This window comes from Lolium rigidum, chromosome 3 (genome assembly GCF_022539505.1).
Source record: "Lolium rigidum isolate FL_2022 chromosome 3, APGP_CSIRO_Lrig_0.1, whole genome shotgun sequence".
Classification (NCBI taxonomy): Eukaryota; Viridiplantae; Streptophyta; class Magnoliopsida; order Poales; family Poaceae; genus Lolium; species Lolium rigidum.
In genome coordinates this window covers 179569101-179577065 of record NC_061510.1, presented here as the reverse complement: position 1 = coordinate 179577065, position 7965 = coordinate 179569101, and positions in this window count along the sequence as shown.

Genomic DNA, 7965 nt, shown 5'->3' with positions numbered 1-7965 from the left:
TGGTTGGCATGCAGAAACGAGTGCGAGAACGTCGACAACCGCACAGCAATGCACGCCTTCATTGGCGGCTTACAGCGAGGAGGATTGCTGCGACACAAGCTAACTTGCTTTCTCCGCCAAGCTCCGGTTAGCCCGTCATGGACTAACCAAGATATTCTCCGTGCCGCTTTCTCCAGGATAGGGGTTTGAGCGAGTGAAGGAACGAAGCTCCAGCTCGCGATTTCTTCCGGAGGCTCGTTGACGAACTTGGGCAGGCCGTCATGGATGTTCGGAACTGAAACGTTCTTTTCATAGAACCATCCGGCGTTCCAGTACCGGACGGATTCATGCGAATCATGTGGTGGATACATGCGTCCAGGTCGGAGCATGAACGTCATGCTCCCACAGTTCACCATTGCTTTGTCCTTCGTTTCCTTCTTCACTCGGAAGAAAAACTGCCATAACTTGACATCTGGTCGGATTCCAAGATGCCCTTCGCAAAGTGTTGCAAAGTTGGAGAGGAGGAGGTATGAGTTGGGGCAGATATTGTGAGGCTGGAGCCCATACGTGCTGAGGATGGTGAGGAAAAACTTCGAGCAGGGGAGCGACAACCCGCGCTCCACCCAAGCCTTGGTCATAACTACTTCATCGGCTCTGGGCTTGGGGACGTCGGTGTCGCGTATGAAGCTCCAGTAGGCGGAGATCATACCCTCGTTACGGAGCTCTCTAAGCTCCACGTCGGTGGTTTCACAGGGCCACCATTGACCCCGTTCTCCCTCGCGGATCCGAGCCTTGGAAGCCCTCTTGTTTTCCGCCTCCTGCACTTTGGCTGCCATTCTCGCTTGACCCTCGAGTTCTTCTTGAAGCTCTTTGAGGGAGGGGATCCGGCCTGGAGTGGTGCTGGAAGATGCGAAAAATGGTTGAGCTAGCCGGATGTCGGAAACATATGGTGGTAGATATGCTATGGGATCCGGACAGATTGGTTCTAACGAATTGGGATTTGGGCTACTCGGAGAGCTACCAGTGCAATGCGGTGAATCGATTGGCATGCTTCCGGCTGCACCCATTTAAAATATTTGAGTAATCAGAATCTACGCTACACTTCTTCTTCTACGGGACCGGCGTACTTACCGTTAATGGCGCGGAGGTTCCGTGGGACGCCGGCGAAGTTGTGCTGGCCGGACTTGCAGCGCTGCACTCCAGAAGACCACGAAACGGCGGCGGAGAAAAAATCCCGATCAAACACGCAGATCTCAGGTCGAGGGAGACCTTGGAGTGGCGGCGGGAGAAGTTCCCCGTGCGAGAGTTTGCCGGAGTTGAGATCTGTCGGGCGGCGCGGCGCGAGGAAGAAGATGAAGTGGTGAGGTGCGGTGAAAGAATGGAGAATTACCGAGCCGTGGGGTATTTATAGGCCACGCGCAGAGATTCGGGATTCGGATCCGACGGTGGAAACGGAACGGTCGCACCGTTGGATGGATAACACGTGTCTTAGGTCAAATGCGGTAAAACGACGTGGAGGTAACTTGACCATGCGCTTCCGAAATTTTCGGCTGAAGATTCGCATCTGCGAAAATTTGGCGCGGGAAATAAGGAGGTTGTGCGCGGGAAAGGCGGAATCTCCGTTGCAATACCCATTCCGAAGATGAAGGATTTTCGAGTGGATGAACTCGGAATCGAGTAGAAGTTTTGAAGCTCTTCAAGATTCTCTTCGGATCCGAGCTGAATGAAGTCGGAGGAATGATGAATCTCGGAGAACTTCGGGGGCTACTGTTGTGGGTATACTTTATGGGTATATCAACGGCATGGCCTAGATCCGGCAAGCCCGGGTGGCCCACGATTGGTGATGAGGCATGTGGCCCATCGGGTGGCCCGATTGCTTGTAGATCCCGAAGGATGAAGTCCAGCCCGAGAACGAGAAACCGGATCTCGGCCGACCTACGAAGGAGGCCGGATCCGTGACGGCCCATGAAGTATCCGGATCCAGCACGTACTCTGAGGAAGGCGGATCCTTGACGTACACGGCAAGATATTGTACCGTAGTTAGGCAACTTGTATTCCGGCTAGGACTCTCCATGTAAACCCTAGATCCGTGCGCCTTTGTAAGCCGGATCCCGGGAGCCCTAGAGGCACAACCACAACTCATTGTAACAACGCGAAAGCGCCCAGATAATTCCAGACAAGCAGCAGTAGGCCCTGTCATCGTGCAGGTGTTCCGAAGCTGGGTAAATCGCGTACCACCGTCCCGTGTGCACTCCGCCCTATGTCCCTACTTCTTCTCCCCCTCGTGAGGATCCCTCCTCCGAGGTACCGTCGATTAGGCAACGACACTTATTATTTCAATCGTACGTCGAAAACGAAGGAAACTTTTGAATCCTAAGTACAATATTTAAACAAGGAGAATAGAAATCTGTCAAAACTGAACACTCTGTAAAGATGTCACTCAATGAGATAGTTACGTAGCTCAAATCGAAAAACTCATGATTAATGAAAGACAGATCATAACCTCAGGTCTATGCACAAAAAAAAATTTAGATCAAAATGCCATACTGAGATTTTTCACGAATTTTTGCAGCACAGCGCAGGAAATCTGTCTCAACAGAATCAGTCCGTAAAGACTGAATTATTAGATCTATCTACGTACCCCAAATCAGAAAAGTCAGAACTAACGAAAGTTAGATAGCAAGCACTACTATGCACTCAGCAAATTTCAGATCAAGATCACGTTCTGGTGATTTGTAAAATTTTCTACAGTGGAGCATAGGAAATCTGTTTTCTAGGCAGCATAGTGACAAACTTGCATAACAAACTAGGGGTTATCTATACATTCTATTTATAGCGGGATATGTACACTATATACACTATATACACTATATACACTATTTACAAGTTTTTAATGAAAATCTTCCATGGAAAGAATTGTTTTGGTTTCGCAGGCATGAACACAAGTGTTCAAGGTCGACCCCCACTTCACCATTACTCATCTTTCCAATCACTTTTCTTTTCTGAAAACATTTTCTTATTTTTTTATATTAGAAGTACAACTAATTTTTTTTGTAATTCGCATTCCCTATCCATACAAGAGATATAGAACAACTAGGTACATGAAGTAAAACTACTTAGAGATAAAGGAAACAAGTGCACACGAAAATATTCACCTATGCTATGGCTCCCCGGCAACGACGCCAGAAAAGGTCTTCATGTCCCACAAGTATAGGGGATCGTGTGTAGTCTTTTCGATAAGTAAGAGTGTCGAACCCAACGAGGAGCTGAAGGTAGGATAAACATTCTCTCAAGTTCTATCAACCACTGATACAACTCTACGCACACTAAGCGTTTGCAATATCTAGGAAATAAAACTAGAGCGATAACGGGTATGAGAGGTGACTTTGCAGAACAATAAAATAGACGGAATAAATGTTAGTGCTGCAGCAATAAAACAAACTAAACTAACAGTACCATGAGTGATGCGGGGTGGCCTTCGGACACCTCCACCTCAAGACCGTCAAGTGCAACCCCGCCTATCGTTGATGCTACACCATGGCCAAGGTGTCCCCCAAGTGGACCGACAAACCGAACCGAAGCCATACACGACAAGGTGAACTCCTTCCTCTCGACACTCGACGTCGACAATACATTGGATGGTATACTACCTCATGGATATATGTTGTGTGTCATTAGGTACAAGCTTCACCAAGGACATGAGGAAGAGGAGGACACACCATGGTTCAAGGATGAAGAATCTAAAGTCAATGGATTAGAAGAAGAAGCAAAGAAGAAGAAAGAACAAGGAAAAGAAGAGAAGAGAAGAGAGAGGGAGGCCGGAGCCTCCACCCAAGGCTGGCAGGTGGCCAGCGCCCACCCTGGCCGCGCGCAAGAAGGAGAGACCGGTAGTACCGGCCCCTCCTGGCCGGTACTACCGGCGGGTGCTCGCTGGCCGGTACCTCCTTGGGCGCGGGAGAAGGGGGGACCGGTACCTGCGGCCGGAGGCTCCGGCCGTGGTACCGCCGGGGGTACCCGTTCCCAGTACATGAAGAAAACGCTCCCCGGTACCTCGGGTGGAGCCTCCGGTCGAGGTACCGCTCGCGCGCCCGAGCTCCCAGTACACTTCGTTTCAGTTTGGTGATGTTTCCGGTACCATGGCCGGAGCCTCCGCCCAAGGTACCGCCCGTGCGCGAAGTAGCCCAGATCTGAACCGTTCATTCGCCATCTAGCTGCTGTAACTTATTCAGTCTTTCCCCTTTTGCCCTTGGACGGATCTGAACCTATATGTATCTCATTCCCCTCCCCAAATTAGGGTTAGACAAGATTTGGCTTAGAATAGATTTTGAGCTTTGTCTCCCTTGGGTATCATCCCTCTGTAATCAAGGCCACCCTTGTTGTTGATTGGATTTGTGAGTGAGATTCTAGTGTGGTGCACTCTCTCTCCCTCACCAATCTCCGTCTCCAACACCGGTCTCTCACCTCGGAATTCTACCGCGGTCTCTTCCGTGGGTGATTCTATTCGGCGTGGTCCATCGAGCCACGAGGGTAAGCATCGGTTGTATCGGGTTGGTGTGCGTGCGTGTGTCCTCGTGTTCTTCGCATTCGTCGTGTTCATCGTGTTCTTCGTTTCCCCTCTTTTCCCCTTTCGATTCCGGGTCAATTCGCAAGATTGGGCCACAATCTAGGTCTTAGACCACATCATATGGTAATCAGAGCCAGAGATACCTCATCATATGGTATCAGCAGCTCAAGGTTACCGCGAATTTGACCCCCCACCCACCCAATTTCATCTCTGAAAAATTTCCCCAAAAATCCCCAAAAATAGCCCTAATTTGCCTTTTGATGGATCTGCGATTTTGTTGCGTTTTGAGTGGTTTTGGTCCATGGATTTGGTGTCTCTAGTGTTGATCTACTAATTCCCCCACTTTCTATCCACAAATTCCTTCGATTTTCGAGTTTTGGGTCAATTGGTTTTGGATTTGGGGAAGAACAGGAGAGAGAAAGAGTGGCTCACGTGAGCTCCCAGGAAGGAGAAGGGCTGAGCGGTACCTACGGGTGGAGGCTCCACCCGTGCACGAGCGGTACCTCCGGGTGGAGGCTCCACCCTCCACTACCGCCCCTCCTCCCCAAGGCCGGCCACCACCACCATCTCCACCCCACCACCGCCGACCACCACCACTCCTCTCCGCAGCCGGCAAGCACCGCCACCCCCCTTAATCATCGGCAAACACCGCCACCCCCCTTAATCACCGGCAAACACCGCCACCCCCCAAACCATCGGGAAACACCGCCGCGGCAAACCACCACCACCGCCGCCACCGCAAGCTCACCGATACCGCCATCGGCATACCACCGGCAAACACCGCCGCGACCCCACCACCACCACCGCCGCCGCAAGCTCACCGATATCACCACCGGCATACCACCGCCATCGACGCCAAGCTACTTTGACCCGACTTTTCTCCTAACTTGTGTTTGCTTGTTCCGGTTTGAGTGCCTTGTTTGTGAAACTAACCCGCAGCTCCGAAGCAAGCAAAGACATCCTCGGCACCCCGAACTTGCAACCGTACTCTTGACACCACCGCCATCATCGCAAGTTGTGTGTTCCGACACCGCCTAACATTTTCATCTAGGTATAACTTGCTCCCCACCTTGTAACCCCTCTTCTTTTGCGATCTATCCTATCGAGCATTGCTTATTGAGTGTTGCGAGACATTGCACGTGGCCCCGCATTGTGAGGTGTGTGTGTCGTGTTGAGTAAAGCATCCAAGCAAACACTCGTGTGGCAAGATAGCAAAAGCAAGGCTAACGCTAACATAGTGCGTGAAAAAGCCCCAAAAACACAAAAAGAGTGCGAGCCGCACCATACATCCATACATCCATATACCCATACATACAAAAGTGTGCAAGCGCCACCAAAGATACAAACGAGTGCAAGTGCCACCATATACAAAAGAGAAAAAGCTTTTAAGCAAAGAGAGATAAGAGAAGAGAGGCCGCGTGCGAATCTTGTTGTCTCTCCATTTGCAACCAAAGCTTTGCCTCTCCTTGTGTTAGTGTGACACCGAGCACCCTTGCTTACACTTTTCCGCTCACTTTTTGGTTGCACTAACCCCATTCATCTCGTGTGTGAGTTCCACATCTTTTCCGTGTTTCTAGTGATCATCACTTTGACATTTGATCTTTGGATTTCACCCACTCTTAACAACAAACTTGATTTCGGATTTCGTCTTTTGGCTTTCCACCATACTCACCTAACACCATATTTGCTAGCTTTTGCGTGTGTTTTTGTGTGAGTACCCGATACAATTGATTTTGACCTCGGTTTGTTGGATCACCCCGATCTTATCATACCACGGTAAGGTTGCGAGGTAGTGTTCTTCCACTAACATACACCATATAGATCTTGTCGTGCTAACATGGATAGCGAAGAAGAAGATATGGAGGAGTACACGGAGCACTTCGAGGAGGATACCTCTTCAAGCACCGCGGATGTGGAGGAACATGTGGAGCTCTACTCCGACTATGGCTCCGAAAGCATCACCGACATCTCCGACATCGAGGAGCTCGACAACGACCATGGCTCCCCAAGCATCATCGACATGGACGACATGGTGGAGCGCCACCTTGAGGACGACATCGAGGAGCTCTACTTCGACAATGGCTCAACAAGCATGGACGACTTCGACGAGCTCTACATCGACAATGGCTCACCACACATGGATGACATGGTGGAGCAACACCACGACTACGACATCGACGACATGGTGGAGCAACGCCACTCCTACGACATCGACACCGTGACGGAGCCTCACCTCAACCCCACCATGAGCAACGTTGGTGCTCCCACATACCCCTACTTGGCCAATGGAGCTACATATGAAGATGGAGGACCTCCACGATGGCACCATCGTATGGATCATCAAGAGCGTCCCCAACATGATCGTCATCGACACACTTCTTCAAGCTCCACAAGGCGCCGCAAGCAACATGCCAAGTCGCATGAGCCATCATCTAGGCATGGCAAGGACCGTCATCGACTCACACCATCTCATGATAGTCGTCGACCACTACCACCTCATGGTCTACATCGACATACGTCACCACATGAGCCTCGCCGCCACAAGCTACTTCATGATCGCCTTCGACCAACATCTTCCACGAGTCTTCGACGACACCACTCAAGCCATGGTGATGATGCACGAAGACGAGAGCCTCGACATGAAGGAGACAAACACCATGATAGGGTGTCTACCACTCCAAGGATGGCAAGTGCACATCGCGCATACCTTCCTCATGAGGCGACTTCCACCTCTTGTGCCACCACCACAATGGCCTCTAGCTCGTCATATGCCTATGGACTCCGATGCTACAAGTGCAAGCAACAAGGCCACCGCCCACGGGAATGTCCCAATCTCCTATGTGAGGTATGCAAGGCCAAGGGTCACGAGGCATGGCAATGCACAAAGCCAAGCGCCAAGACGCTCCACTTCGACGAGCTACAAGGCCAAGCCACCAAGAAGCCTACGGCGCCCACACTTCAAGATGAAGACCTCCAAGTCCATCGCAAGGATGATGTGGATCCGAGCCTAGCTCTCCACGACACTACGGCGCCACCGATGGAGGACGACTTCGGAGGCGATGGAGTTGAGATGGTTGAGCATGGGAACTTCCCTTCAACCAAGGAGGCGCATGGAGATGAGAAAGTCGAGCCTACTCCTATATGCTTGATTGATGAGTTGGTACCAATCCCATGTGAGCATGAGAGCCACTTATCCCACTTGAGTGAGAGTGATAGTGAGTTGAGTGACTTCCACCCCATATGTGAGTTTGAGTGCTTCCGTTTGGAGGACATGAGTGATACACTAAGTGAGTTGAGAGAGGTAGATGATAGGTCCATGGAGGACATCGCATTTGCTAACACATTAACCTCTCCCTCGTTTGTGTCTCCTTATGTTCCACTAGGTTCCACGGAGGACGAGTTCCCGCTCATGGAGACGATGT